The following is a 27,859-nucleotide window of genomic DNA, read 5'->3' on the forward strand; positions in this document are numbered from 1 at the left end:
AAACCAGGAAGCGTTGGTGGTATAGTGGTGAGCATAGCTGCCTTCCAAGCAGTTGACCCGGGTTCGATTCCCGGCCAACGCATAGTTTGTATTCAATTTTTAAGATCATAAACTCCTTAGAGAATTATTCTTGTTTTGAAGGAATTAGGAATACACTGACCAAGAAATGCCCTTTCAAAAAACGGGAAGCTTTGTTGGTATGTGTCGCACTGGCCAAAGCATGATTTTTCTTGTGTATTCTTTTCATTTTTTAAGATCATAAGCTCCTTAGAGAATGTTTCTTGTTTTGAAGAAATCAGGAATACACTGACCAAGAAATGCCCTTTCAACAAATGGGAAGCTTTCTTGGTATGTGTAGCACTTATGGGGTATGGACAGAGTCATGGCTTTGTCATTCACAGAATACTAGATTTATGGCATCTTAAAAATATCCAACTCTGAATAGTCTTATGTAAATTAGGCTATTAAATATATTTTACTATTATCTGCTTTAACATTTGATTCAAATTCTCTTTTCCAAAAGTGCCAAAAAGTGGACTTCAGTGGACATCATGTTTATTTATTCATTTACATTTTAAACCTATTTTGTGCATTGTATTAATATTTTCCATCATCAAAAGAAGTGCATTGCAGTCAATTACTGGATTAACAGTGTATTCTTTTCATTTTTGAAGATCATAAGCTCCTTAGAGAATGTTTCTTGTTTTGAAGAAATCAGGATTACACTGACCAAGAAATGCCCTTTCAACAAATGGGAAGCTTTCTTGGTATGTGTAGCACTTATGGGGTATGGACAGAGTCATGGCTTTGTCATTCACAGAATACTAGATTTATGGCATCTTAAAAATATCCAACTCTAAATAGTCTTATGTAAATTAGGCTATTAAATATATTTTCCTATTATCTGCTTTAACATTTGATTCAAATTCTCTTTTCCAAAAGTGCCAAAAAGTGGACTTCAGTGGACATCATGTTTATTTATTCATTTGCATTTTTAACCTAATTTGTGCATTGTATTAATATTTTCCATCATCAAAAGAAGTGCATTGCAGTCAATTAATGGATTAACAGTGTAGAGCATTGAAATCATACAATCAGGTGTTGTGGCTTACAGATTTGACTAACAAATGCCCTTTTGAAAACCAGGAAGCGTTGGTGGTATAGTGGTGAGCATAGCTGCCTTCCAAGCAGTTGACCTGGGTTCGATTCCCGGCCAACGCATAGTTTGTATTCAATTTTTAAGATCATAAACTCCTTAGAGAATTATTCTTGTTTTGAAGGAATTAGGAATACACTGACCAAGAAATGCCCTTTCAAAAAACGGGAAGCTTTGTTGGTATGTGTCGCACTGGCCAAAGCATGATTTTTCTTGTGTATTCTTTTCATTTTTTAAGATCATAAGCTCCTTAGAGAATGTTTCTTGTTTTGAAGAAATCAGGAATACACTGACCAAGAAATGCCCTTTCAACAAATGGGAAGCTTTCTTGGTATGTGTAGCACTTATGGGGTATGGACAGAGTCATGGCTTTGTCATTCACAGAATACTAGATTTATGGCATCTTAAAAATATCCAACTCTGAATAGTCTTATGTAAATTAGGCTATTAAATATATTTTACTATTATCTGCTTTAACATTTGATTCAAATTCTCTTTTCCAAAAGTGCCAAAAAGTGGACTTCAGTGGACATCATGTTTATTTATTCATTTACATTTTAAACCTATTTTGTGCATTGTATTAATATTTTCCATCATCAAAAGAAGTGCATTGCAGTCAATTACTGGATTAACAGTGTATTCTTTTCATTTTTGAAGATCATAAGCTCCTTAGAGAATGTTTCTTGTTTTGAAGAAATCAGGAATACACTGACCAAGAAATGCCCTTTCAACAAATGGGAAGCTTTCTTGGTATGTGTAGCACTTATGGGGTATGGACAGAGTCATGGCTTTGTCATTCACAGAATACTAGATTTATGGCATCTTAAAAATATCCAACTCTAAATAGTCTTATGTAAATTAGGCTATTAAATATATTTTCCTATTATCTGCTTTAACATTTGATTCAAATTCTCTTTTCCAAAAGTGCCAAAAAGTGGACTTCAGTGGACATCATGTTTATTTATTCATTTGCATTTTTAACCTAATTTGTGCATTGTATTAATATTTTCCATCATCAAAAGAAGTGCATTGCAGTCAATTAATGGATTAACAGTGTAGAGCATTGAAATCATACAATCAGGTGTTGTGGCTTACAGATTTGACTAACAAATGCCCTTTTGAAAACCAGGAAGCGTTGGTGGTATAGTGGTGAGCATAGCTGCCTTCCAAGCAGTTGACCCGGGTTCGATTCCCGGCCAACGCATAGTTTGTATTCAATTTTTAAGATCATAAACTCCTTAGAGAATTATTCTTGTTTTGAAGGAATTAGGAATACACTGACCAAGAAATGCCCTTTCAAAAAACGGGAAGCTTTGTTGGTATGTGTCGCACTGGCCAAAGCATGATTTTTCTTGTGTATTCTTTTCATTTTTTAAGATCATAAGCTCCTTAGAGAATGTTTCTTGTTTTGAAGAAATCAGGAATACACTGACCAAGAAATGCCCTTTCAACAAATGGGAAGCTTTCTTGGTATGTGTAGTACTTATGGGGTATGGACAGAGTCATGGCTTTGTCATTCACAGAATACTAGATTTATGGCATCTTAAAAATATCCAACTCTGAATAGTCTTATGTAAATTAGGCTATTAAATATATTTTACTATTATCTGCTTTAACATTTGATTCAAATTCTCTTTTCCAAAAGTGCCAAAAAGTGGACTTCAGTGGACATCATGTTTATTTATTCATTTACATTTTAAACCTATTTTGTGCATTGTATTAATATTTTCCATCATCAAAAGAAGTGCATTGCAGTCAATTACTGGATTAACAGTGTATTCTTTTCATTTTTGAAGATCATAAGCTCCTTAGAGAATGTTTCTTGTTTTGAAGAAATCAGGAATACACTGACCAAGAAATGCCCTTTCAACAAATGGGAAGCTTTCTTGGTATGTGTAGCACTTATGGGGTATGGACAGAGTCATGGCTTTGTCATTCACAGAATACTAGATTTATGGCATCTTAAAAATATCCAACTCTAAATAGTCTTATGTAAATTAGGCTATTAAATATATTTTCCTATTATCTGCTTTAACATTTGATTCAAATTCTCTTTTCCAAAAGTGCCAAAAAGTGGACTTCAGTGGACATCATGTTTATTTATTCATTTGCATTTTTAACCTAATTTGTGCATTGTATTAATATTTTCCATCATCAAAAGAAGTGCATTGCAGTCAATTAATGGATTAACAGTGTAGAGCATTGAAATCATACAATCAGGTGTTGTGGCTTACAGATTTGACTAACAAATGCCCTTTTGAAAACCAGGAAGCGTTGGTGGTATAGTGGTGAGCATAGCTGCCTTCCAAGCAGTTGACCCGGGTTCGATTCCCGGCCAACGCATAGTTTGTATTCAATTTTTAAGATCATAAACTCCTTAGAGAATTATTCTTGTTTTGAAGGAATTAGGAATACACTGACCAAGAAATGCCCTTTCAAAAAACGGAAAGCTTTGTTGGTATGTGTCGCACTGGCCAAAGCATGATTTTTCTTGTGTATTCTTTTCATTTTTTAAGATCATAAGCTCCTTAGAGAATGTTTCTTGTTTTGAAGAAATCAGGAATACACTGACCAAGAAATGCCCTTTCAACAAATGGGAAGCTTTGTTGGTATGTGTAGCACTTATGGGGTATGGACAGAGTCATGGCTTTGTCATTCACAGAATACTAGATTTATGGCATCTTAAAAATATCCAACTCTGAATAGTCTTATGTAAATTAGGCTATTAAATATATTTTCCTATTATCTGCTTTAACATTTGATTCAAATTCTCTTTTCCAAAAGTGCCAAAAAGTGGACTTCAGTGGACATCATGTTTATTTATTCATTTACATTTTAAACCTATTTTGTGCATTGTATTAATATTTTCCATCATCAAAAGAAGTGCATTGCAGTCAATTACTGGATTAACAGTGTATTCTTTTCATTTTTTAAGATCATAAGCTCCTTAGAGAATGTTTCTTGTTTTGAAGAAATCAGGAATACACTGACCAAGAAATGCCCTTTCAACAAATGGGAAGCTTTCTTGGTATGTGTAGCACTTATGGGGTATGGACAGAGTCATGGCTTTGTCATTCACAGAATACTAGATTTATGGCATCTTAAAAATATCCAACTCTAAATAGTCTTATGTAAATTAGGCTATTAAATATATTTTCCTATTATCTGCTTTAACATTTGATTCAAATTCTCTTTTCCAAAAGTGCCAAAAAGTGGACTTCAGTGGACATCATGTTTATTTATTCATTTGCATTTTTAACCTAATTTGTGCATTGTATTAATATTTTCCATCATCAAAAGAAGTGCATTGCAGTCAATTAATGGATTAACAGTGTAGAGCATTGAAATCATACAATCAGGTGTTGTGGCTTACAGATTTGACTAACAAATGCCCTTTTGAAAACCAGGAAGCGTTGGTGGTATAGTGGTGAGCATAGCTGCCTTCCAAGCAGTTGACCCGGGTTCGATTCCCGGCCAACGCATAGTTTGTATTCAATTTTTAAGATCATAAACTCCTTAGAGAATTATTCTTGTTTTGAAGGAATTAGGAATACACTGACCAAGAAATGCCCTTTCAAAAAACGGGAAGCTTTGTTGGTATGTGTCGCACTGGCCAAAGCATGATTTTTCTTGTGTATTCTTTTCATTTTTTAAGATCATAAGCTCCTTAGAGAATGTTTCTTGTTTTGAAGAAATCAGGAATACACTGACCAAGAAATGCCCTTTCAACAAATGGGAAGCTTTCTTGGTATGTGTAGCACTTATGGGGTATGGACAGAGTCATGGCTTTGTCATTCACAGAATACTAGATTTATGGCATCTTAAAAATATCCAACTCTGAATAGTCTTATGTAAATTAGGCTATTAAATATATTTTACTATTATCTGCTTTAACATTTGATTCAAATTCTCTTTTCCAAAAGTGCCAAAAAGTGGACTTCAGTGGACATCATGTTTATTTATTCATTTACATTTTAAACCTATTTTGTGCATTGTATTAATATTTTCCATCATCAAAAGAAGTGCATTGCAGTCAATTACTGGATTAACAGTGTATTCTTTTCATTTTTGAAGATCATAAGCTCCTTAGAGAATGTTTCTTGTTTTGAAGAAATCAGGATTACACTGACCAAGAAATGCCCTTTCAACAAATGGGAAGCTTTCTTGGTATGTGTAGCACTTATGGGGTATGGACAGAGTCATGGCTTTGTCATTCACAGAATACTAGATTTATGGCATCTTAAAAATATCCAACTCTAAATAGTCTTATGTAAATTAGGCTATTAAATATATTTTCCTATTATCTGCTTTAACATTTGATTCAAATTCTCTTTTCCAAAAGTGCCAAAAAGTGGACTTCAGTGGACATCATGTTTATTTATTCATTTGCATTTTTAACCTAATTTGTGCATTGTATTAATATTTTCCATCATCAAAAGAAGTGCATTGCAGTCAATTAATGGATTAACAGTGTAGAGCATTGAAATCATACAATCAGGTGTTGTGGCTTACAGATTTGACTAACAAATGCCCTTTTGAAAACCAGGAAGCGTTGGTGGTATAGTGGTGAGCATAGCTGCCTTCCAAGCAGTTGACCTGGGTTCGATTCCCGGCCAACGCATAGTTTGTATTCAATTTTTAAGATCATAAACTCCTTAGAGAATTATTCTTGTTTTGAAGGAATTAGGAATACACTGACCAAGAAATGCCCTTTCAAAAAACGGGAAGCTTTGTTGGTATGTGTCGCACTGGCCAAAGCATGATTTTTCTTGTGTATTCTTTTCATTTTTTAAGATCATAAGCTCCTTAGAGAATGTTTCTTGTTTTGAAGAAATCAGGAATACACTGACCAAGAAATGCCCTTTCAACAAATGGGAAGCTTTCTTGGTATGTGTAGCACTTATGGGGTATGGACAGAGTCATGGCTTTGTCATTCACAGAATACTAGATTTATGGCATCTTAAAAATATCCAACTCTGAATAGTCTTATGTAAATTAGGCTATTAAATATATTTTACTATTATCTGCTTTAACATTTGATTCAAATTCTCTTTTCCAAAAGTGCCAAAAAGTGGACTTCAGTGGACATCATGTTTATTTATTCATTTACATTTTAAACCTATTTTGTGCATTGTATTAATATTTTCCATCATCAAAAGAAGTGCATTGCAGTCAATTACTGGATTAACAGTGTATTCTTTTCATTTTTGAAGATCATAAGCTCCTTAGAGAATGTTTCTTGTTTTGAAGAAATCAGGAATACACTGACCAAGAAATGCCCTTTCAACAAATGGGAAGCTTTCTTGGTATGTGTAGCACTTATGGGGTATGGACAGAGTCATGGCTTTGTCATTCACAGAATACTAGATTTATGGCATCTTAAAAATATCCAACTCTAAATAGTCTTATGTAAATTAGGCTATTAAATATATTTTCCTATTATCTGCTTTAACATTTGATTCAAATTCTCTTTTCCAAAAGTGCCAAAAAGTGGACTTCAGTGGACATCATGTTTATTTATTCATTTGCATTTTTAACCTAATTTGTGCATTGTATTAATATTTTCCATCATCAAAAGAAGTGCATTGCAGTCAATTAATGGATTAACAGTGTAGAGCATTGAAATCATACAATCAGGTGTTGTGGCTTACAGATTTGACTAACAAATGCCCTTTTGAAAACCAGGAAGCGTTGGTGGTATAGTGGTGAGCATAGCTGCCTTCCAAGCAGTTGACCCGGGTTCGATTCCCGGCCAACGCATAGTTTGTATTCAATTTTTAAGATCATAAACTCCTTAGAGAATTATTCTTGTTTTGAAGGAATTAGGAATACACTGACCAAGAAATGCCCTTTCAAAAAACGGGAAGCTTTGTTGGTATGTGTCGCACTGGCCAAAGCATGATTTTTCTTGTGTATTCTTTTCATTTTTTAAGATCATAAGCTCCTTAGAGAATGTTTCTTGTTTTGAAGAAATCAGGAATACACTGACCAAGAAATGCCCTTTCAACAAATGGGAAGCTTTGTTGGTATGTGTAGCACTTATGGGGTATGGACAGAGTCATGGCTTTGTCATTCACAGAATACTAGATTTATGGCATCTTAAAAATATCCAACTCTGAATAGTCTTATGTAAATTAGGCTATTAAATATATTTTATTATTATCTGCTTTAACATTTGATTCAAATTCTCTTTTCCAAAAGTGCCAAAAAGTGGACTTCAGTGGACATCATGTTTATTTATTCATTTACATTTTAAACCTATTTTGTGCATTGTATTAATATTTTCCATCATCAAAAGAAGTGCATTGCAGTCAATTACTGGATTAACAGTGTATTCTTTTCATTTTTGAAGATCATAAGCTCCTTAGAGAATGTTTCTTGTTTTGAAGAAATCAGGAATACACTGACCAAGAAATGCCCTTTCAACAAATGGGAAGCTTTCTTGGTATGTGTAGCACTTATGGGGTATGGACAGAGTCATGGCTTTGTCATTCACAGAATACTAGATTTATGGCATCTTAAAAATATCCAACTCTAAATAGTCTTATGTAAATTAGGCTATTAAATATATTTTCCTATTATCTGCTTTAACATTTGATTCAAATTCTCTTTTCCAAAAGTGCCAAAAAGTGGACTTCAGTGGACATCATGTTTATTTATTCATTTGCATTTTTAACCTAATTTGTGCATTGTATTAATATTTTCCATCATCAAAAGAAGTGCATTGCAGTCAATTAATGGATTAACAGTGTAGAGCATTGAAATCATACAATCAGGTGTTGTGGCTTACAGATTTGACTAACAAATGCCCTTTTGAAAACCAGGAAGCGTTGGTGGTATAGTGGTGAGCATAGCTGCCTTCCAAGCAGTTGACCCGGCTTCGATTCCCGGCCAACGCATAGTTTGTATTCAATTTTTAAGATCATAAACTCCTTAGAGAATTATTCTTGTTTTGAAGGAATTAGGAATACACTGACCAAGAAATGCCCTTTCAAAAAACGGGAAGCTTTGTTGGTATGTGTCGCACTGGCCAAAGCATGATTTTTCTTGTGTATTCTTTTCATTTTTTAAGATCATAAGCTCCTTAGAGAATGTTTCTTGTTTTGAAGAAATCAGGAATACACTGACCAAGAAATGCCCTTTCAACAAATGGGAAGCTTTGTTGGTATGTGTAGCACTTATGGGGTATGGACAGAGTCATGGCTTTGTCATTCACAGAATACTAGATTTATGGCATCTTAAAAATATCCAACTCTGAATAGTCTTATGTAAATTAGGCTATTAAATATATTTTACTATTATCTGCTTTAACATTTGATTCAAATTCTCTTTTCCAAAAGTGCCAAAAAGTGGACTTCAGTGGACATCATGTTTATTTATTCATTTACATTTTAAACCTATTTTGTGCATTGTATTAATATTTTCCATCATCAAAAGAAGTGCATTGCAGTCAATTACTGGATTAACAGTGTATTCTTTTCATTTTTTAAGATCATAAGCTCCTTAGAGAATGTTTCTTGTTTTGAAGAAATCAGGAATACACTGACCAAGAAATGCCCTTTCAACAAATGGGAAGCTTTCTTGGTATGTGTAGCACTTATGGGGTATGGACAGAGTCATGGCTTTGTCATTCACAGAATACTAGATTTATGGCATCTTAAAAATATCCAACTCTGAATAGTCTTATGTAAATTAGGCTATTAAATATATTTTATTATTATCTGCTTTAACATTTGATTCAAATTCTCTTTTCCAAAAGTGCCAAAAAGTGGACTTCAGTGGACATCATGTTTATTTATTCATTTACATTTTAAACCTATTTTGTGCATTGTATTAATATTTTCCATCATCAAAAGAAGTGCATTGCAGTCAATTACTGGATTAACAGTGTATTCTTTTCATTTTTGAAGATCATAAGCTCCTTAGAGAATGTTTCTTGTTTTGAAGAAATCAGGAATACACTGACCAAGAAATGCCCTTTCAACAAATGGGAAGCTTTCTTGGTATGTGTAGCACTTATGGGGTATGGACAGAGTCATGGCTTTGTCATTCACAGAATACTAGATTTATGGCATCTTAAAAATATCCAACTCTAAATAGTCTTATGTAAATTAGGCTATTAAATATATTTTCCTATTATCTGCTTTAACATTTGATTCAAATTCTCTTTTCCAAAAGTGCCAAAAAGTGGACTTCAGTGGACATCATGTTTATTTATTCATTTGCATTTTTAACCTAATTTGTGCATTGTATTAATATTTTCCATCATCAAAAGAAGTGCATTGCAGTCAATTAATGGATTAACAGTGTAGAGCATTGAAATCATACAATCAGGTGTTGTGGCTTACAGATTTGACTAACAAATGCCCTTTTGAAAACCAGGAAGCGTTGGTGGTATAGTGGTGAGCATAGCTGCCTTCCAAGCAGTTGACCCGGGTTCGATTCCCGGCCAACGCATAGTTTGTATTCAATTTTTAAGATCATAAACTCCTTAGAGAATTATTCTTGTTTTGAAGGAATTAGGAATACACTGACCAAGAAATGCCCTTTCAAAAAACGGGAAGCTTTGTTGGTATGTGTCGCACTGGCCAAAGCATGATTTTTCTTGTGTATTCTTTTCATTTTTTAAGATCATAAGCTCCTTAGAGAATGTTTCTTGTTTTGAAGAAATCAGGAATACACTGACCAAGAAATGCCCTTTCAACAAATGGGAAGCTTTCTTGGTATGTGTAGCACTTATGGGGTATGGACAGAGTCATGGCTTTGTCATTCACAGAATACTAGATTTATGGCATCTTAAAAATATCCAACTCTGAATAGTCTTATGTAAATTAGGCTATTAAATATATTTTACTATTATCTGCTTTAACATTTGATTCAAATTCTCTTTTCCAAAAGTGCCAAAAAGTGGACTTCAGTGGACATCATGTTTATTTATTCATTTACATTTTAAACCTATTTTGTGCATTGTATTAATATTTTCCATCATCAAAAGAAGTGCATTGCAGTCAATTACTGGATTAACAGTGTATTCTTTTCATTTTTGAAGATCATAAGCTCCTTAGAGAATGTTTCTTGTTTTGAAGAAATCAGGAATACACTGACCAAGAAATGCCCTTTCAACAAATGGGAAGCTTTCTTGGTATGTGTAGCACTTATGGGGTATGGACAGAGTCATGGCTTTGTCATTCACAGAATACTAGATTTATGGCATCTTAAAAATATCCAACTCTAAATAGTCTTATGTAAATTAGGCTATTAAATATATTTTCCTATTATCTGCTTTAACATTTGATTCAAATTCTCTTTTCCAAAAGTGCCAAAAAGTGGACTTCAGTGGACATCATGTTTATTTATTCATTTGCATTTTTAACCTAATTTGTGCATTGTATTAATATTTTCCATCATCAAAAGAAGTGCATTGCAGTCAATTAATGGATTAACAGTGTAGAGCATTGAAATCATACAATCAGGTGTTGTGGCTTACAGATTTGACTAACAAATGCCCTTTTGAAAACCAGGAAGCGTTGGTGGTATAGTGGTGAGCATAGCTGCCTTCCAAGCAGTTGACCCGGGTTCGATTCCCGGCCAACGCATAGTTTGTATTCAATTTTTAAGATCATAAACTCCTTAGAGAATTATTCTTGTTTTGAAGGAATTAGGAATACACTGACCAAGAAATGCCCTTTCAAAAAACGGAAAGCTTTGTTGGTATGTGTCGCACTGGCCAAAGCATGATTTTTCTTGTGTATTCTTTTCATTTTTTAAGATCATAAGCTCCTTAGAGAATGTTTCTTGTTTTGAAGAAATCAGGAATACACTGACCAAGAAATGCCCTTTCAACAAATGGGAAGCTTTGTTGGTATGTGTAGCACTTATGGGGTATGGACAGAGTCATGGCTTTGTCATTCACAGAATACTAGATTTATGGCATCTTAAAAATATCCAACTCTGAATAGTCTTATGTAAATTAGGCTATTAAATATATTTTCCTATTATCTGCTTTAACATTTGATTCAAATTCTCTTTTCCAAAAGTGCCAAAAAGTGGACTTCAGTGGACATCATGTTTATTTATTCATTTACATTTTAAACCTATTTTGTGCATTGTATTAATATTTTCCATCATCAAAAGAAGTGCATTGCAGTCAATTACTGGATTAACAGTGTATTCTTTTCATTTTTGAAGATCATAAGCTCCTTAGAGAATGTTTCTTGTTTTGAAGAAATCAGGAATACACTGACCAAGAAATGCCCTTTCAACAAATGGGAAGCTTTCTTGGTATGTGTAGCACTTATGGGGTATGGACAGAGTCATGGCTTTGTCATTCACAGAATACTAGATTTATGGCATCTTAAAAATATCCAACTCTAAATAGTCTTATGTAAATTAGGCTATTAAATATATTTTCCTATTATCTGCTTTAACATTTGATTCAAATTCTCTTTTCCAAAAGTGCCAAAAAGTGGACTTCAGTGGACATCATGTTTATTTATTCATTTGCATTTTTAACCTAATTTGTGCATTGTATTAATATTTTCCATCATCAAAAGAAGTGCATTGCAGTCAATTAATGGATTAACAGTGTAGAGCATTGAAATCATACAATCAGGTGTTGTGGCTTACAGATTTGACTAACAAATGCCCTTTTGAAAACCAGGAAGCGTTGGTGGTATAGTGGTGAGCATAGCTGCCTTCCAAGCAGTTGACCCGGGTTCGATTCCCGGCCAACGCATAGTTTGTATTCAATTTTTAAGATCATAAACTCCTTAGAGAATTATTCTTGTTTTGAAGGAATTAGGAATACACTGACCAAGAAATGCCCTTTCAAAAAACGGGAAGCTTTGTTGGTATGTGTCGCACTGGCCAAAGCATGATTTTTCTTGTGTATTCTTTTCATTTTTTAAGATCATAAGCTCCTTAGAGAATGTTTCTTGTTTTGAAGAAATCAGGAATACACTGACCAAGAAATGCCCTTTCAACAAATGGGAAGCTTTCTTGGTATGTGTAGCACTTATGGGGTATGGACAGAGTCATGGCTTTGTCATTCACAGAATACTAGATTTATGGCATCTTAAAAATATCCAACTCTGAATAGTCTTATGTAAATTAGGCTATTAAATATATTTTACTATTATCTGCTTTAACATTTGATTCAAATTCTCTTTTCCAAAAGTGCCAAAAAGTGGACTTCAGTGGACATCATGTTTATTTATTCATTTACATTTTAAACCTATTTTGTGCATTGTATTAATATTTTCCATCATCAAAAGAAGTGCATTGCAGTCAATTACTGGATTAACAGTGTATTCTTTTCATTTTTGAAGATCATAAGCTCCTTAGAGAATGTTTCTTGTTTTGAAGAAATCAGGAATACACTGACCAAGAAATGCCCTTTCAACAAATGGGAAGCTTTCTTGGTATGTGTAGCACTTATGGGGTATGGACAGAGTCATGGCTTTGTCATTCACAGAATACTAGATTTATGGCATCTTAAAAATATCCAACTCTAAATAGTCTTATGTAAATTAGGCTATTAAATATATTTTCCTATTATCTGCTTTAACATTTGATTCAAATTCTCTTTTCCAAAAGTGCCAAAAAGTGGACTTCAGTGGACATCATGTTTATTTATTCATTTGCATTTTTAACCTAATTTGTGCATTGTATTAATATTTTCCATCATCAAAAGAAGTGCATTGCAGTCAATTAATGGATTAACAGTGTAGAGCATTGAAATCATACAATCAGGTGTTGTGGCTTACAGATTTGACTAACAAATGCCCTTTTGAAAACCAGGAAGCGTTGGTGGTATAGTGGTGAGCATAGCTGCCTTCCAAGCAGTTGACCCGGGTTCGATTCCCGGCCAACGCATAGTTTGTATTCAATTTTTAAGATCATAAACTCCTTAGAGAATTATTCTTGTTTTGAAGGAATTAGGAATACACTGACCAAGAAATGCCCTTTCAAAAAACGGAAAGCTTTGTTGGTATGTGTCGCACTGGCCAAAGCATGATTTTTCTTGTGTATTCTTTTCATTTTTTAAGATCATAAGCTCCTTAGAGAATGTTTCTTGTTTTGAAGAAATCAGGAATACACTGACCAAGAAATGCCCTTTCAACAAATGGGAAGCTTTGTTGGTATGTGTAGCACTTATGGGGTATGGACAGAGTCATGGCTTTGTCATTCACAGAATACTAGATTTATGGCATCTTAAAAATATCCAACTCTGAATAGTCTTATGTAAATTAGGCTATTAAATATATTTTCCTATTATCTGCTTTAACATTTGATTCAAATTCTCTTTTCCAAAAGTGCCAAAAAGTGGACTTCAGTGGACATCATGTTTATTTATTCATTTACATTTTAAACCTATTTTGTGCATTGTATTAATATTTTCCATCATCAAAAGAAGTGCATTGCAGTCAATTACTGGATTAACAGTGTATTCTTTTCATTTTTTAAGATCATAAGCTCCTTAGAGAATGTTTCTTGTTTTGAAGAAATCAGGAATACACTGACCAAGAAATGCCCTTTCAACAAATGGGAAGCTTTCTTGGTATGTGTAGCACTTATGGGGTATGGACAGAGTCATGGCTTTGTCATTCACAGAATACTAGATTTATGGCATCTTAAAAATATCCAACTCTAAATAGTCTTATGTAAATTAGGCTATTAAATATATTTTCCTATTATCTGCTTTAACATTTGATTCAAATTCTCTTTTCCAAAAGTGCCAAAAAGTGGACTTCAGTGGACATCATGTTTATTTATTCATTTGCATTTTTAACCTAATTTGTGCATTGTATTAATATTTTCCATCATCAAAAGAAGTGCATTGCAGTCAATTAATGGATTAACAGTGTAGAGCATTGAAATCATACAATCAGGTGTTGTGGCTTACAGATTTGACTAACAAATGCCCTTTTGAAAACCAGGAAGCGTTGGTGGTATAGTGGTGAGCATAGCTGCCTTCCAAGCAGTTGACCCGGCTTCGATTCCCGGCCAACGCATAGTTTGTATTCAATTTTTAAGATCATAAACTCCTTAGAGAATTATTCTTGTTTTGAAGGAATTAGGAATACACTGACCAAGAAATGCCCTTTCAAAAAACGGGAAGCTTTGTTGGTATGTGTCGCACTGGCCAAAGCATGATTTTTCTTGTGTATTCTTTTCATTTTTTAAGATCATAAGCTCCTTAGAGAATGTTTCTTGTTTTGAAGAAATCAGGAATACACTGACCAAGAAATGCCCTTTCAACAAATGGGAAGCTTTCTTGGTATGTGTAGCACTTATGGGGTATGGACAGAGTCATGGCTTTGTCATTCACAGAATACTAGATTTATGGCATCTTAAAAATATCCAACTCTGAATAGTCTTATGTAAATTAGGCTATTAAATATATTTTACTATTATCTGCTTTAACATTTGATTCAAATTCTCTTTTCCAAAAGTGCCAAAAAGTGGACTTCAGTGGACATCATGTTTATTTATTCATTTACATTTTAAACCTATTTTGTGCATTGTATTAATATTTTCCATCATCAAAAGAAGTGCATTGCAGTCAATTACTGGATTAACAGTGTATTCTTTTCATTTTTGAAGATCATAAGCTCCTTAGAGAATGTTTCTTGTTTTGAAGAAATCAGGAATACACTGACCAAGAAATGCCCTTTCAACAAATGGGAAGCTTTCTTGGTATGTGTAGCACTTATGGGGTATGGACAGAGTCATGGCTTTGTCATTCACAGAATACTAGATTTATGGCATCTTAAAAATATCCAACTCTAAATAGTCTTATGTAAATTAGGCTATTAAATATATTTTCCTATTATCTGCTTTAACATTTGATTCAAATTCTCTTTTCCAAAAGTGCCAAAAAGTGGACTTCAGTGGACATCATGTTTATTTATTCATTTGCATTTTTAACCTAATTTGTGCATTGTATTAATATTTTCCATCATCAAAAGAAGTGCATTGCAGTCAATTAATGGATTAACAGTGTAGAGCATTGAAATCATACAATCAGGTGTTGTGGCTTACAGATTTGACTAACAAATGCCCTTTTGAAAACCAGGAAGCATTGGTGGTATAGTGGTGAGCATAGCTGCCTTCCAAGCAGTTGACCCGGGTTCGATTCCCGGCCAACGCATAGTTTGTATTCAATTTTTAAGATCATAAACTCCTTAGAGAATTATTCTTGTTTTGAAGGAATTAGGAATACACTGACCAAGAAATGCCCTTTCAAAAAACGGGAAGCTTTGTTGGTATGTGTCGCACTGGCCAAAGCATGATTTTTCTTGTGTATTCTTTTCATTTTTTAAGATCATAAGCTCCTTAGAGAATGTTTCTTGTTTTGAAGAAATCAGGAATACACTGACCAAGAAATGCCCTTTCAACAAATGGGAAGCTTTCTTGGTATGTGTAGCACTTATGGGGTATGGACAGAGTCATGGCTTTGTCATTCACAGAATACTAGATTTATGGCATCTTAAAAATATCCAACTCTGAATAGTCTTATGTAAATCAGGCTATTAAATATATTTTCCTATTATCTGCTTTAACATTTGATTCAAATTCTCTTTTCCAAAAGTGCCAAAAAGTGGACTTCAGTGGACATCATGTTTATTTATTCATTTACATTTTAAACCTATTTTGTGCATTGTATTAATATTTTCCATCATCAAAAGAAGTGCATTGCAGTCAATTACTGGATTAACAGTGTATTCTTTTCATTTTTTAAGATCATAAGCTCCTTAGAGAATGTTTCTTGTTTTGAAGAAATCAGGAATACACTGACCAAGAAATGCCCTTTCAACAAATGGGAAGCTTTCTTGGTATGTGTAGCACTTATGGGGTATGGACAGAGTCATGGCTTTGTCATTCACAGAATACTAGATTTATGGCATCTTAAAAATATCCAACTCTAAATAGTCTTATGTAAATTAGGCTATTAAATATATTTTCCTATTATCTGCTTTAACATTTGATTCAAATTCTCTTTTCCAAAAGTGCCAAAAAGTGGACTTCAGTGGACATCATGTTTATTTATTCATTTGCATTTTTAACCTAATTTGTGCATTGTATTAATATTTTCCATCATCAAAAGAAGTGCATTGCAGTCAATTAATGGATTAACAGTGTAGAGCATTGAAATCATACAATCAGGTGTTGTGGCTTACAGATTTGACTAACAAATGCCCTTTTGAAAACCAGGAAGCGTTGGTGGTATAGTGGTGAGCATAGCTGCCTTCCAAGCAGTTGACCCGGGTTCGATTCCCGGCCAACGCATAGTTTGTATTCAATTTTTAAGATCATAAACTCCTTAGAGAATTATTCTTGTTTTGAAGGAATTAGGAATACACTGACCAAGAAATGCCCTTTCAAAAAACGGGAAGCTTTGTTGGTATGTGTCGCACTGGCCAAAGCATGATTTTTCTTGTGTATTCTTTTCATTTTTTAAGATCATAAGCTCCTTAGAGAATGTTTCTTGTTTTGAAGAAATCAGGAATACACTGACCAAGAAATGCCCTTTCAACAAATGGGAAGCTTTCTTGGTATGTGTAGCACTTATGGGGTATGGACAGAGTCATGGCTTTGTCATTCACAGAATACTAGATTTATGGCATCTTAAAAATATCCAACTCTGAATAGTCTTATGTAAATTAGGCTATTAAATATATTTTACTATTATCTGCTTTAACATTTGATTCAAATTCTCTTTTCCAAAAGTGCCAAAAAGTGGACTTCAGTGGACATCATGTTTATTTATTCATTTACATTTTAAACCTATTTTGTGCATTGTATTAATATTTTCCATCATCAAAAGAAGTGCATTGCAGTCAATTACTGGATTAACAGTGTATTCTTTTCATTTTTGAAGATCATAAGCTCCTTAGAGAATGTTTCTTGTTTTGAAGAAATCAGGAATACACTGACCAAGAAATGCCCTTTCAACAAATGGGAAGCTTTCTTGGTATGTGTAGCACTTATGGGGTATGGACAGAGTCATGGCTTTGTCATTCACAGAATACTAGATTTATGGCATCTTAAAAATATCCAACTCTAAATAGTCTTATGTAAATTAGGCTATTAAATATATTTTCCTATTATCTGCTTTAACATTTGATTCAAATTCTCTTTTCCAAAAGTGCCAAAAAGTGGACTTCAGTGGACATCATGTTTATTTATTCATTTGCATTTTTAACCTAATTTGTGCATTGTATTAATATTTTCCATCATCAAAAGAAGTGCATTGCAGTCAATTAATGGATTAACAGTGTAGAGCATTGAAATCATACAATCAGGTGTTGTGGCTTACAGATTTGACTAACAAATGCCCTTTTGAAAACCAGGAAGCATTGGTGGTATAGTGGTGAGCATAGCTGCCTTCAGGAATACACTGACCAAGAAATGCCCTTTCAACAAATGGGAAGCTTTCTTGGTATGTGTAGCACTTATGGGGTATGGACAGAGTCATGGCTTTGTCATTCACAGAATACTAGATTTATGGCATCTTAAAAATATCCAACTCTAAATAGTCTTATGTAAATTAGGCTATTAAATATATTTTCCTATTATCTGCTTTAACATTTGATTCAAATTCTCTTTTCCAAAAGTGCCAAAAAGTGGACTTCAGTGGACATCATGTTTATTTATTCATTTGCATTTTTAACCTAATTTGTGCATTGTATTAATATTTTCCATCATCAAAAGAAGTGCATTGCAGTCAATTAATGGATTAACAGTGTAGAGCATTGAAATCATACAATCAGGTGTTGTGGCTTACAGATTTGACTAACAAATGCCCTTTTGAAAACCAGGAAGCATTGGTGGTATAGTGGTGAGCATAGCTGCCTTCAGGAATACACTGACCAAGAAATGCCCTTTCAACAAATGGGAAGCTTTCTTGGTATGTGTAGCACTTATGGGGTATGGACAGAGTCATGGCTTTGTCATTCACAGAATACTAGATTTATGGCATCTTAAAAATATCCAACTCTAAATAGTCTTATGTAAATTAGGCTATTAAATATATTTTCCTATTATCTGCTTTAACATTTGATTCAAATTCTCTTTTCTCTAATTTGTGCATTGTATTAATATTTTCCATCATCAAAAGAAGTGCATTGCAGTCAATTAATGGATTAACAGTGTAGAGCATTGAAATCATACAATCAGGTGTTGTGGCTTACAGATTTGACTAACAAATGCCCTTTTGAAAACCAGGAAGCATTGGTGGTATAGTGGTGAGCATAGCTGCCTTCCAAGCAGTTGACCCGGGTTCGATTCCTGGCCAACGCATAGTTTGTATTCAATTTTTAAGATCATAAACTCCTTAGAGAATTATTCTTGTTTTGAAGGAATTAGGAATACACTGACCAAGAAATGCCCTTTCAAAAAACGGGAAGCTTTGTTGGTATGTGTCGCACTGGCCAAAGCATGATTTTTCTTGTGTATTCTTTTCATTTTTGAAGATCATAAGCTCCTTAGAGAATGTTTCTTGTTTTGAAGAAATCAGGAATACACTGACCAAGAAATGCCCTTTCAACAAATGGGAAGCTTTCTTGGTATGTGTAGCACTTATGGGGTATGGACAGAGTCATGGCTTTGTCATTCACAGAATACTAGATTTATGGCATCTTAAAAATATCCAACTCTAAATAGTCTTATGTAAATTAGGCTATTAAATATATTTTCCTATTATCTGCTTTAACATTTGATTCAAATTCTCTTTTCCAAAAGTGCCAAAAAGTGGACTTCAGTGGACATCATGTTTATTTATTCATTTGCATTTTTAACCTAATTTGTGCATTGTATTAATATTTTCCATCATCAAAAGAAGTGCATTGCAGTCAATTAATGGATTAACAGTGTAGAGCATTGAAATCATACAATCAGGTGTTGTGGCTTACAGATTTGACTAACAAATGCCCTTTTGAAAACCAGGAAGCGTTGGTGGTATAGTGGTGAGCATAGCTGCCTTCCAAGCAGTTGACCCGGGTTCGATTCCCGGCCAACGCATAGTTTGTATTCAATTTTTAAGATCATAAACTCCTTAGAGAATTATTCTTGTTTTGAAGGAATTAGGAATACACTGACCAAGAAATGCCCTTTCAAAAAACGGGAAGCTTTGTTGGTATGTGTCGCACTGGCCAAAGCATGATTTTTCTTGTGTATTCTTTTCATTTTTTAAGATCATAAGCTCCTTAGAGAATGTTTCTTGTTTTGAAGAAATCAGGAATACACTGACCAAGAAATGCCCTTTCAACAAATGGGAAGCTTTCTTGGTATGTGTAGCACTTATGGGGTATGGACAGAGTCATGGCTTTGTCATTCACAGAATACTAGATTTATGGCATCTTAAAAATATCCAACTCTGAATAGTCTTATGTAAATTAGGCTATTAAATATATTTTACTATTATCTGCTTTAACATTTGATTCAAATTCTCTTTTCCAAAAGTGCCAAAAAGTGGACTTCAGTGGACATCATGTTTATTTATTCATTTACATTTTAAACCTATTTTGTGCATTGTATTAATATTTTCCATCATCAAAAGAAGTGCATTGCAGTCAATTACTGGATTAACAGTGTATTCTTTTCATTTTTGAAGATCATAAGCTCCTTAGAGAATGTTTCTTGTTTTGAAGAAATCAGGAATACACTGACCAAGAAATGCCCTTTCAACAAATGGGAAGCTTTCTTGGTATGTGTAGCACTTATGGGGTATGGACAGAGTCATGGCTTTGTCATTCACAGAATACTAGATTTATGGCATCTTAAAAATATCCAACTCTAAATAGTCTTATGTAAATTAGGCTATTAAATATATTTTCCTATTATCTGCTTTAACATTTGATTCAAATTCTCTTTTCCAAAAGTGCCAAAAAGTGGACTTCAGTGGACATCATGTTTATTTATTCATTTGCATTTTTAACCTAATTTGTGCATTGTATTAATATTTTCCATCATCAAAAGAAGTGCATTGCAGTCAATTAATGGATTAACAGTGTAGAGCATTGAAATCATACAATCAGGTGTTGTGGCTTACAGATTTGACTAACAAATGCCCTTTTGAAAACCAGGAAGCATTGGTGGTATAGTGGTGAGCATAGCTGCCTTCCAAGCAGTTGACCCGGGTTCGATTCCCGGCCAACGCATAGTTTGTATTCAATTTTTAAGATCATAAACTCCTTAGAGAATTATTCTTGTTTTGAAGGAATTAGGAATACACTGACCAAGAAATGCCCTTTCAAAAAACGGGAAGCTTTGTTGGTATGTGTTGCACTGGCCAAAGCATGATTTTTCTTGTGTATTCTTTTCATTTTTTAAGATCATAAGCTCCTTAGAGAATGTTTCTTGTTTTGAAGAAATCAGGAATACACTGACCAAGAAATGCCCTTTCAACAAATGGGAAGCTTTCTTGGTATGTGTAGCACTTATGGGGTATGGACAGAGTCATGGCTTTGTCATTCACAGAATACTAGATTTATGGCATCTTAAAAATATCCAACTCTGAATAGTCTTATGTAAATCAGGCTATTAAATATATTTTCCTATTATCTGCTTTAACATTTGATTCAAATTCTCTTTTCCAAAAGTGCCAAAAAGTGGACTTCAGTGGACATCATGTTTATTTATTCATTTACATTTTAAACCTATTTTGTGCATTGTATTAATATTTTCCATCATCAAAAGAAGTGCATTGCAGTCAATTACTGGATTAACAGTGTATTCTTTTCATTTTTTAAGATCATAAGCTCCTTAGAGAATGTTTCTTGTTTTGAAGAAATCAGGAATACACTGACCAAGAAATGCCCTTTCAACAAATGGGAAGCTTTCTTGGTATGTGTAGCACTTATGGGGTATGGACAGAGTCATGGCTTTGTCATTCACAGAATACTAGATTTATGGCATCTTAAAAATATCCAACTCTAAATAGTCTTATGTAAATTAGGCTATTAAATATATTTTCCTATTATCTGCTTTAACATTTGATTCAAATTCTCTTTTCCAAAAGTGCCAAAAAGTGGACTTCAGTGGACATCATGTTTATTTATTCATTTGCATTTTTAACCTAATTTGTGCATTGTATTAATATTTTCCATCATCAAAAGAAGTGCATTGCAGTCAATTAATGGATTAACAGTGTAGAGCATTGAAATCATACAATCAGGTGTTGTGGCTTACAGATTTGACTAACAAATGCCCTTTTGAAAACCAGGAAGCGTTGGTGGTATAGTGGTGAGCATAGCTGCTTTCCAAGCAGTTGACCCGGGTTCGATTCCCGGCCAACGCATAGTTTGTATTCAATTTTTAAGATCATAAACTCCTTAGAGAATTATTCTTGTTTTGAAGGAATTAGGAATACACTGACCAAGAAATGCCCTTTCAAAAAACGGGAAGCTTTGTTGGTATGTGTCGCACTGGCCAAAGCATGATTTTTCTTGTGTATTCTTTTCATTTTTTAAGATCATAAGCTCCTTAGAGAATGTTTCTTGTTTTGAAGAAATCAGGAATACACTGACCAAGAAATGCCCTTTCAACAAATGGGAAGCTTTCTTGGTATGTGTAGCACTTATGGGGTATGGACAGAGTCATGGCTTTGTCATTCACAGAATACTAGATTTATGGCATCTTAAAAATATCCAACTCTGAATAGTCTTATGTAAATTAGGCTATTAAATATATTTTACTATTATCTGCTTTAACATTTGATTCAAATTCTCTTTTCCAAAAGTGCCAAAAAGTGGACTTCAGTGGACATCATGTTTATTTATTCATTTACATTTTAAACCTATTTTGTGCATTGTATTAATATTTTCCATCATCAAAAGAAGTGCATTGCAGTCAATTACTGGATTAACAGTGTATTCTTTTCATTTTTTAAGATCATAAGCTCCTTAGAGAATGTTTCTTGTTTTGAAGAAATCAGGAATACACTGACCAAGAAATGCCCTTTCAACAAATGGGAAGCTTTCTTGGTATGTGTAGCACTTATGGGGTATGGACAGAGTCATGGCTTTGTCATTCACAGAATACTAGATTTATGGCATCTTAAAAATATCCAACTCTGAATAGTCTTATGTAAATTAGGCTATTAAATATATTTTCCTATTATCTGCTTTAACATTTGATTCAAATTCTCTTTTCCAAAAGTGCCAAAAAGTGGACTTCAGTGGACATCATGTTTATTTATTCATTTACATTTTAAACCTATTTTGTGCATTGTATTAATATTTTCCATCATCAAAAGAAGTGCATTGCAGTCAATTACTGGATTAACAGTGTATTCTTTTCATTTTTTAAGATCATAAGCTCCTTAGAGAATGTTTCTTGTTTTGAAGAAATCAGGAATACACTGACCAAGAAATGCCCTTTCAACAAATGGGAAGCTTTCTTGGTATGTGTAGCACTTATGGGGTATGGACAGAGTCATGGCTTTGTCATTCACAGAATACTAGATTTATGGCATCTTAAAAATATCCAACTCTAAATAGTCTTATGTAAATTAGGCTATTAAATATATTTTCCTATTATCTGCTTTAACATTTGATTCAAATTCTCTTTTCCAAAAGTGCCAAAAAGTGGACTTCAGTGGACATCATGTTTATTTATTCATTTGCATTTTTAACCTAATTTGTGCATTGTATTAATATTTTCCATCATCAAAAGAAGTGCATTGCAGTCAATTAATGGATTAACAGTGTAGAGCATTGAAATCATACAATCAGGTGTTGTGGCTTACAGATTTGACTAACAAATGCCCTTTTGAAAACCAGGAAGCGTTGGTGGTATAGTGGTGAGCATAGCTGCCTTCCAAGCAGTTGACCCGGGTTCGATTCCCGGCCAACGCATAGTTTGTATTCAATTTTTAAGATCATAAACTCCTTAGAGAATTATTCTTGTTTTGAAGGAATTAGGAATACACTGACCAAGAAATGCCCTTTCAAAAAACGGGAAGCTTTGTTGGTATGTGTCGCACTGGCCAAAGCATGATTTTTCTTGTGTATTCTTTTCATTTTTTAAGATCATAAGCTCCTTAGAGAATGTTTCTTGTTTTGAAGAAATCAGGAATACACTGACCAAGAAATGCCCTTTCAACAAATGGGAAGCTTTGTTGGTATGTGTAGCACTTATGGGGTATGGACAGAGTCATGGCTTTGTCATTCACAGAATACTAGATTTATGGCATCTTAAAAATATCCAACTCTGAATAGTCTTATGTAAATTAGGCTATTAAATATATTTTCCTATTATCTGCTTTAACATTTGATTCAAATTCTCTTTTCCAAAAGTGCCAAAAAGTGGACTTCAGTGGACATCATGTTTATTTATTCATTTACATTTTAAACCTATTTTGTGCATTGTATTAATATTTTCCATCATCAAAAGAAGTGCATTGCAGTCAATTACTGGATTAACAGTGTATTCTTTTCATTTTTTAAGATCATAAGCTCCTTAGAGAATGTTTCTTGTTTTGAAGAAATCAGGAATACACTGACCAAGAAATGCCCTTTCAACAAATGGGAAGCTTTCTTGGTATGTGTAGCACTTATGGGGTATGGACAGAGTCATGGCTTTGTCATTCACAGAATACTAGATTTATGGCATCTTAAAAATATCCAACTCTAAATAGTCTTATGTAAATTAGGCTATTAAATATATTTTCCTATTATCTGCTTTAACATTTGATTCAAATTCTCTTTTCCAAAAGTGCCAAAAAGTGGACTTCAGTGGACATCATGTTTATTTATTCATTTGCATTTTTAACCTAATTTGTGCATTGTATTATTATTTTCCATCATCAAAAGAAGTGCATTGCAGTCAATTAATGGATTAACAGTGTAGAGCATTGAAATCATACAATCAGGTGTTGTGGCTTACAGATTTGACTAACAAATGCCCTTTTAAAAACCAGGAAGCGTTGGTGGTATAGTGGTGAGCATAGCTGCCTTCCAAGCAGTTGACCCGATTCCCGGCCAACGCATAGTTTGTATTCAATTTTTAAGATCATAAACTCCTTAGAGAATTATTCTTGTTTTGAAGGAATTAGGAATACACTGACCAAGAAATGCCCTTTCAAAAAACGGGAAGCTTTGTTGGTATGTGTCGCACTGGCCAAAGCATGATTTTTCTTGTGTATTCTTTTCATTTTTTAAGATCATAAGCTCCTTAGAGAATGTTTCTTGTTTTGAAGAAATCAGGAATACACTGACCAAGAAATGCCCTTTCAACAAATGGGAAGCTTTGTTGGTATGTGTAGCACTTATGGGGTATGGACAGAGTCATGGCTTTGTCATTCACAGAATACTAGATTTATGGCATCTTAAAAATATCCAACTCTGAATAGTCTTATGTAAATTAGGCTATTAAATATATTTTCCTATTATCTGCTTTAACATTTGATTCAAATTCTCTTTTCCAAAAGTGCCAAAAAGTGGACTTCAGTGGACATCATGTTTATTTATTCATTTACATTTTAAACCTATTTTGTGCATTGTATTAATATTTTCCATCATCAAAAGAAGTGCATTGCAGTCAATTACTGGATTAACAGTGTATTCTTTTCATTTTTTAAGATCATAAGCTCCTTAGAGAATGTTTCTTGTTTTGAAGAAATCAGGAATACACTGACCAAGAAATGCCCTTTCAACAAATGGGAAGCTTTCTTGGTATGTGTAGCACTTATGGGGTATGGACAGAGTCATGGCTTTGTCATTCACAGAATACTAGATTTATGGCATCTTAAAAATATCCAACTCTAAATAGTCTTATGTAAATTAGGCTATTAAATATATTTTCCTATTATCTGCTTTAACATTTGATTCAAATTCTCTTTTCCAAAAGTGCCAAAAAGTGGACTTCAGTGGACATCATGTTTATTTATTCATTTGCATTTTTAACCTAATTTGTGCATTGTATTAATATTTTCCATCATCAAAAGAAGTGCATTGCAGTCAATTAATGGATTAACAGTGTAGAGCATTGAAATCATACAATCAGGTGTTGTGGCTTACAGATTTGACTAACAAATGCCCTTTTAAAAACCAGGAAGCGTTGGTGGTATAGTGGTGAGCATAGCTGCCTTCCAAGCAGTTGACCCGGGTTCGATTCCCGGCCAACGCATAGTTTGTATTCAATTTTTAAGATCATAAACTCCTTAGAGAATTATTCTTGTTTTGAAGGAATTAGGAATACACTGATCAAGAAATGCCCTTTCAAAAAAAGGGAAGCTTTGTTGGTATGTGTAGCACTGGCCAACGCATGATTTTTCTTGTGCATTCTTTTCATTTTTTAAGATCATAAGCTCCTTAGAGAATGTTTCTTGTTTTGAAGAAATCAGGAATACACTGACCAAGAAATGCCCTTTCAACAAATGGGAAGCTTTGTTGGTATGTGTAGCACTTATGGGATATGGACAGAGTCATGGCTTTGTCATTCACAGAATACTAGATTTATGGCATCTTAAAAATATCCAGCTCTGAATAGTCTTATGTAAATTAGGCTATTAAATATATTTTCCTATTATCTGCTTTAGCATGTGATTCAAATTCTCTTTTCCAAAAGTGCCAAAAAGTGGACTTCAGTGGACATCATGTTTATTTATTCATTTACATTTTAAACCTATTTTGTGCATTGTATTAATATTTTCCATCATCAAAAGAAGTGCATTGCAGTCAATTACTGGATTATCAGTGTATTCTTTTCATTTTTTAAGATCATAAGCTCCTTAGAGAATGTTTCTTGTTTTGAAGAAATCAGGAATACACTGACCAAGAAATGCCCTTTCAACAAATGGGAAGCTTTGTTGGTATGTGTAGCACTTATGGGGTATGGACAGAGTCATGGCTTTGTCATTCACAGAATACTAGATTTATGGCATCTTAAAAATATCCAACTCTGAATAGTCTTATGTAAATTAGGCTATTAAATATATTTTCCTATTATCTGCTTTAACATTTGATTCAAATTCTCTTTTCCAAAAGTGCCAAAAAGTGGACTTCAGTGGACATCATGTTTATTTATTCATTTACATTTTAAACCTATTTTGTGCATTGTATTAATATTTTCCATCATCAAAAGAAGTGCATTGCAGTCAATTACTGGATTAACAGTGTATTCTTTTCATTTTTTAAGATCATAAGCTCCTTAGAGAATGTTTCTTGTTTTGAAGAAATCAGGAATACACTGACCAAGAAATGCCCTTTCAACAAATGGGAAGCTTTCTTGGTATGTGTAGCACTTATGGGGTATGGACAGAGTCATGGCTTTGTCATTCACAGAATACTAGATTTATGGCATCTTAAAAATATCCAACTCTAAATAGTATTATGTAAATTAGGCTATTAAATATATTTTCCTATTATCTGCTTTAACATTTGATTCAAATTCTCTTTTCCAAAAGTGCCAAAAAGTGGACTTCAGTGGACATCATGTTTATTTATTCATTTGCATTTTTAACCTAATTTGTGCATTGTATTAATATTTTCCATCATCAAAAGAAGTGCATTGCAGTCAATTACTGGATTAACAGTGTATTCTTTTCATTTTTTAAGATCATAAGCTCCTTAGAGAATGTTTCTTGTTTTGAAGAAATCAGGAATACACTGACCAAGAAATGCCCTTTCAACAAATGGGAAGCTTTCTTGGTATGTGTAGCACTTATGGGGTATGGACAGAGTCATGGCTTTGTCATTCACAGAATACTAGATTTATGGCATCTTAAAAATATCCAGCTCTGAATAGTCTTATGTAAATTAGGCTATTAAATATATTTTCCTATTATCTGCTTTAGCATGTGATTCAAATTCTCTTTTCCAAAAGTGCCAAAAAGTGGACTTCAGTGGACATCATGTTTATTTATTCATTTACATTTTAAACCTATTTTGTGCATTGTATTAATATTTTCCATCATCAAAAGAAGTGCATTGCAGTCAATTACTGGATTAACAGTGTATTCTTTTCATTTTTTAAGATCATAAGCTCCTTAGAGAATGTTTCTTGTTTTGAAGAAATCAGGAATACACTGACCAAGAAATGCCCTTTCAACAAATGGGAAGCTTTCTTGGTATGTGTAGCACTTATGGGGTATGGACAGAGTCATGGCTTTGTCATTCACAGAATACTAGATTTATGGCATCTTAAAAATATCCAACTCTGAATAGTCTTATGTAAATTAGGCTATTAAATATATTTTCCTATTATCTGCTTTAACATTTGATTCAAATTCTCTTTTCCAAAAGTGCCAAAAAGTGGACTTCAGTGGACATCATGTTTATTTATTCATTTACATTTTAAACCTATTTTGTGCATTGTATTAATATTTTCCATCATCAAAAGAAGTGCATTGCAGTCAATTACTGGATTAACAGTGTATTCTTTTCATTTTTTAAGATCATAAGCTCCTTAGAGAATGTTTCTTGTTTTGAAGAAATCAGGAATACACTGACCAAGAAATGCCCTTTCAACAAATGGGAAGCTTTCTTGGTATGTGTAGCACTTATGGGGTATGGACAGAGTCATGGCTTTGTCATTCACAGAATACTAGATTTATGGCATCTTAAAAATATCCAACTCTAAATAGTCTTATGTAAATTAGGCTATTAAATATATTTTCCTATTATCTGCTTTAGCATGTGATTCAAATTCTCTTTTCCAAAAGTGCCAAAAAGTGGACTTCAGTGGACATCATGTTTA

General features: G+C 33.5%; 20 non-coding genes across 20 annotated transcripts; all 20 read left to right on the forward strand.

Annotated features, from left to right (window-relative positions):
- The first annotated feature begins 10 nt into the window (after positions 1 to 10).
- Positions 11 to 82, forward strand: TRNAG-UCC (transfer RNA glycine (anticodon UCC)). Its single transcript has one exon. It is a non-coding gene; the product is annotated as a tRNA-Gly (tRNA).
- A 1,067-nt stretch (positions 83 to 1,149) lies between these two features.
- Positions 1,150 to 1,221, forward strand: TRNAG-UCC (transfer RNA glycine (anticodon UCC)). The gene has a single exon. It is a non-coding gene; the product is annotated as a tRNA-Gly (tRNA).
- Positions 1,222 to 2,288: 1,067 nt separating this feature from the next.
- On the forward strand, positions 2,289 to 2,360 carry TRNAG-UCC (transfer RNA glycine (anticodon UCC)). Its single transcript has one exon. It is a non-coding gene; the product is annotated as a tRNA-Gly (tRNA).
- Positions 2,361 to 3,427: 1,067 nt separating this feature from the next.
- On the forward strand, positions 3,428 to 3,499 carry TRNAG-UCC (transfer RNA glycine (anticodon UCC)). Its single transcript has one exon. It is a non-coding gene; the product is annotated as a tRNA-Gly (tRNA).
- A 1,067-nt stretch (positions 3,500 to 4,566) lies between these two features.
- Positions 4,567 to 4,638, forward strand: TRNAG-UCC (transfer RNA glycine (anticodon UCC)). The gene has a single exon. It is a non-coding gene; the product is annotated as a tRNA-Gly (tRNA).
- A 1,067-nt stretch (positions 4,639 to 5,705) lies between these two features.
- TRNAG-UCC (transfer RNA glycine (anticodon UCC)) lies at positions 5,706 to 5,777 on the forward strand. Its single transcript has one exon. It is a non-coding gene; the product is annotated as a tRNA-Gly (tRNA).
- Positions 5,778 to 6,844: 1,067 nt separating this feature from the next.
- TRNAG-UCC (transfer RNA glycine (anticodon UCC)) lies at positions 6,845 to 6,916 on the forward strand. The gene has a single exon. It is a non-coding gene; the product is annotated as a tRNA-Gly (tRNA).
- A 1,067-nt stretch (positions 6,917 to 7,983) lies between these two features.
- Positions 7,984 to 8,055, forward strand: TRNAG-UCC (transfer RNA glycine (anticodon UCC)). The gene has a single exon. It is a non-coding gene; the product is annotated as a tRNA-Gly (tRNA).
- A 1,486-nt stretch (positions 8,056 to 9,541) lies between these two features.
- On the forward strand, positions 9,542 to 9,613 carry TRNAG-UCC (transfer RNA glycine (anticodon UCC)). Its single transcript has one exon. It is a non-coding gene; the product is annotated as a tRNA-Gly (tRNA).
- A 1,067-nt stretch (positions 9,614 to 10,680) lies between these two features.
- Positions 10,681 to 10,752, forward strand: TRNAG-UCC (transfer RNA glycine (anticodon UCC)). Its single transcript has one exon. It is a non-coding gene; the product is annotated as a tRNA-Gly (tRNA).
- Positions 10,753 to 11,819: 1,067 nt separating this feature from the next.
- TRNAG-UCC (transfer RNA glycine (anticodon UCC)) lies at positions 11,820 to 11,891 on the forward strand. Its single transcript has one exon. It is a non-coding gene; the product is annotated as a tRNA-Gly (tRNA).
- Positions 11,892 to 12,958: 1,067 nt separating this feature from the next.
- TRNAG-UCC (transfer RNA glycine (anticodon UCC)) lies at positions 12,959 to 13,030 on the forward strand. Its single transcript has one exon. It is a non-coding gene; the product is annotated as a tRNA-Gly (tRNA).
- Positions 13,031 to 14,097: 1,067 nt separating this feature from the next.
- On the forward strand, positions 14,098 to 14,169 carry TRNAG-UCC (transfer RNA glycine (anticodon UCC)). The gene has a single exon. It is a non-coding gene; the product is annotated as a tRNA-Gly (tRNA).
- Positions 14,170 to 15,236: 1,067 nt separating this feature from the next.
- TRNAG-UCC (transfer RNA glycine (anticodon UCC)) lies at positions 15,237 to 15,308 on the forward strand. The gene has a single exon. It is a non-coding gene; the product is annotated as a tRNA-Gly (tRNA).
- Positions 15,309 to 16,375: 1,067 nt separating this feature from the next.
- TRNAG-UCC (transfer RNA glycine (anticodon UCC)) lies at positions 16,376 to 16,447 on the forward strand. The gene has a single exon. It is a non-coding gene; the product is annotated as a tRNA-Gly (tRNA).
- A 2,661-nt stretch (positions 16,448 to 19,108) lies between these two features.
- Positions 19,109 to 19,180, forward strand: TRNAG-UCC (transfer RNA glycine (anticodon UCC)). The gene has a single exon. It is a non-coding gene; the product is annotated as a tRNA-Gly (tRNA).
- Positions 19,181 to 20,247: 1,067 nt separating this feature from the next.
- TRNAG-UCC (transfer RNA glycine (anticodon UCC)) lies at positions 20,248 to 20,319 on the forward strand. The gene has a single exon. It is a non-coding gene; the product is annotated as a tRNA-Gly (tRNA).
- A 1,067-nt stretch (positions 20,320 to 21,386) lies between these two features.
- TRNAG-UCC (transfer RNA glycine (anticodon UCC)) lies at positions 21,387 to 21,458 on the forward strand. Its single transcript has one exon. It is a non-coding gene; the product is annotated as a tRNA-Gly (tRNA).
- Positions 21,459 to 22,944: 1,486 nt separating this feature from the next.
- Positions 22,945 to 23,016, forward strand: TRNAG-UCC (transfer RNA glycine (anticodon UCC)). The gene has a single exon. It is a non-coding gene; the product is annotated as a tRNA-Gly (tRNA).
- A 2,200-nt stretch (positions 23,017 to 25,216) lies between these two features.
- Positions 25,217 to 25,288, forward strand: TRNAG-UCC (transfer RNA glycine (anticodon UCC)). The gene has a single exon. It is a non-coding gene; the product is annotated as a tRNA-Gly (tRNA).
- The last annotated feature ends 2,571 nt before the right edge of the window (positions 25,289 to 27,859 follow it).

The sequence above is a fragment of the Taudactylus pleione genome, unplaced genomic scaffold, assembly GCF_031769625.1.
Source record: "Taudactylus pleione unplaced genomic scaffold, aTauple2 ptg000467l, whole genome shotgun sequence".
In the NCBI taxonomy this organism is placed as follows: domain Eukaryota; kingdom Metazoa; phylum Chordata; class Amphibia; order Anura; family Myobatrachidae; genus Taudactylus; species Taudactylus pleione.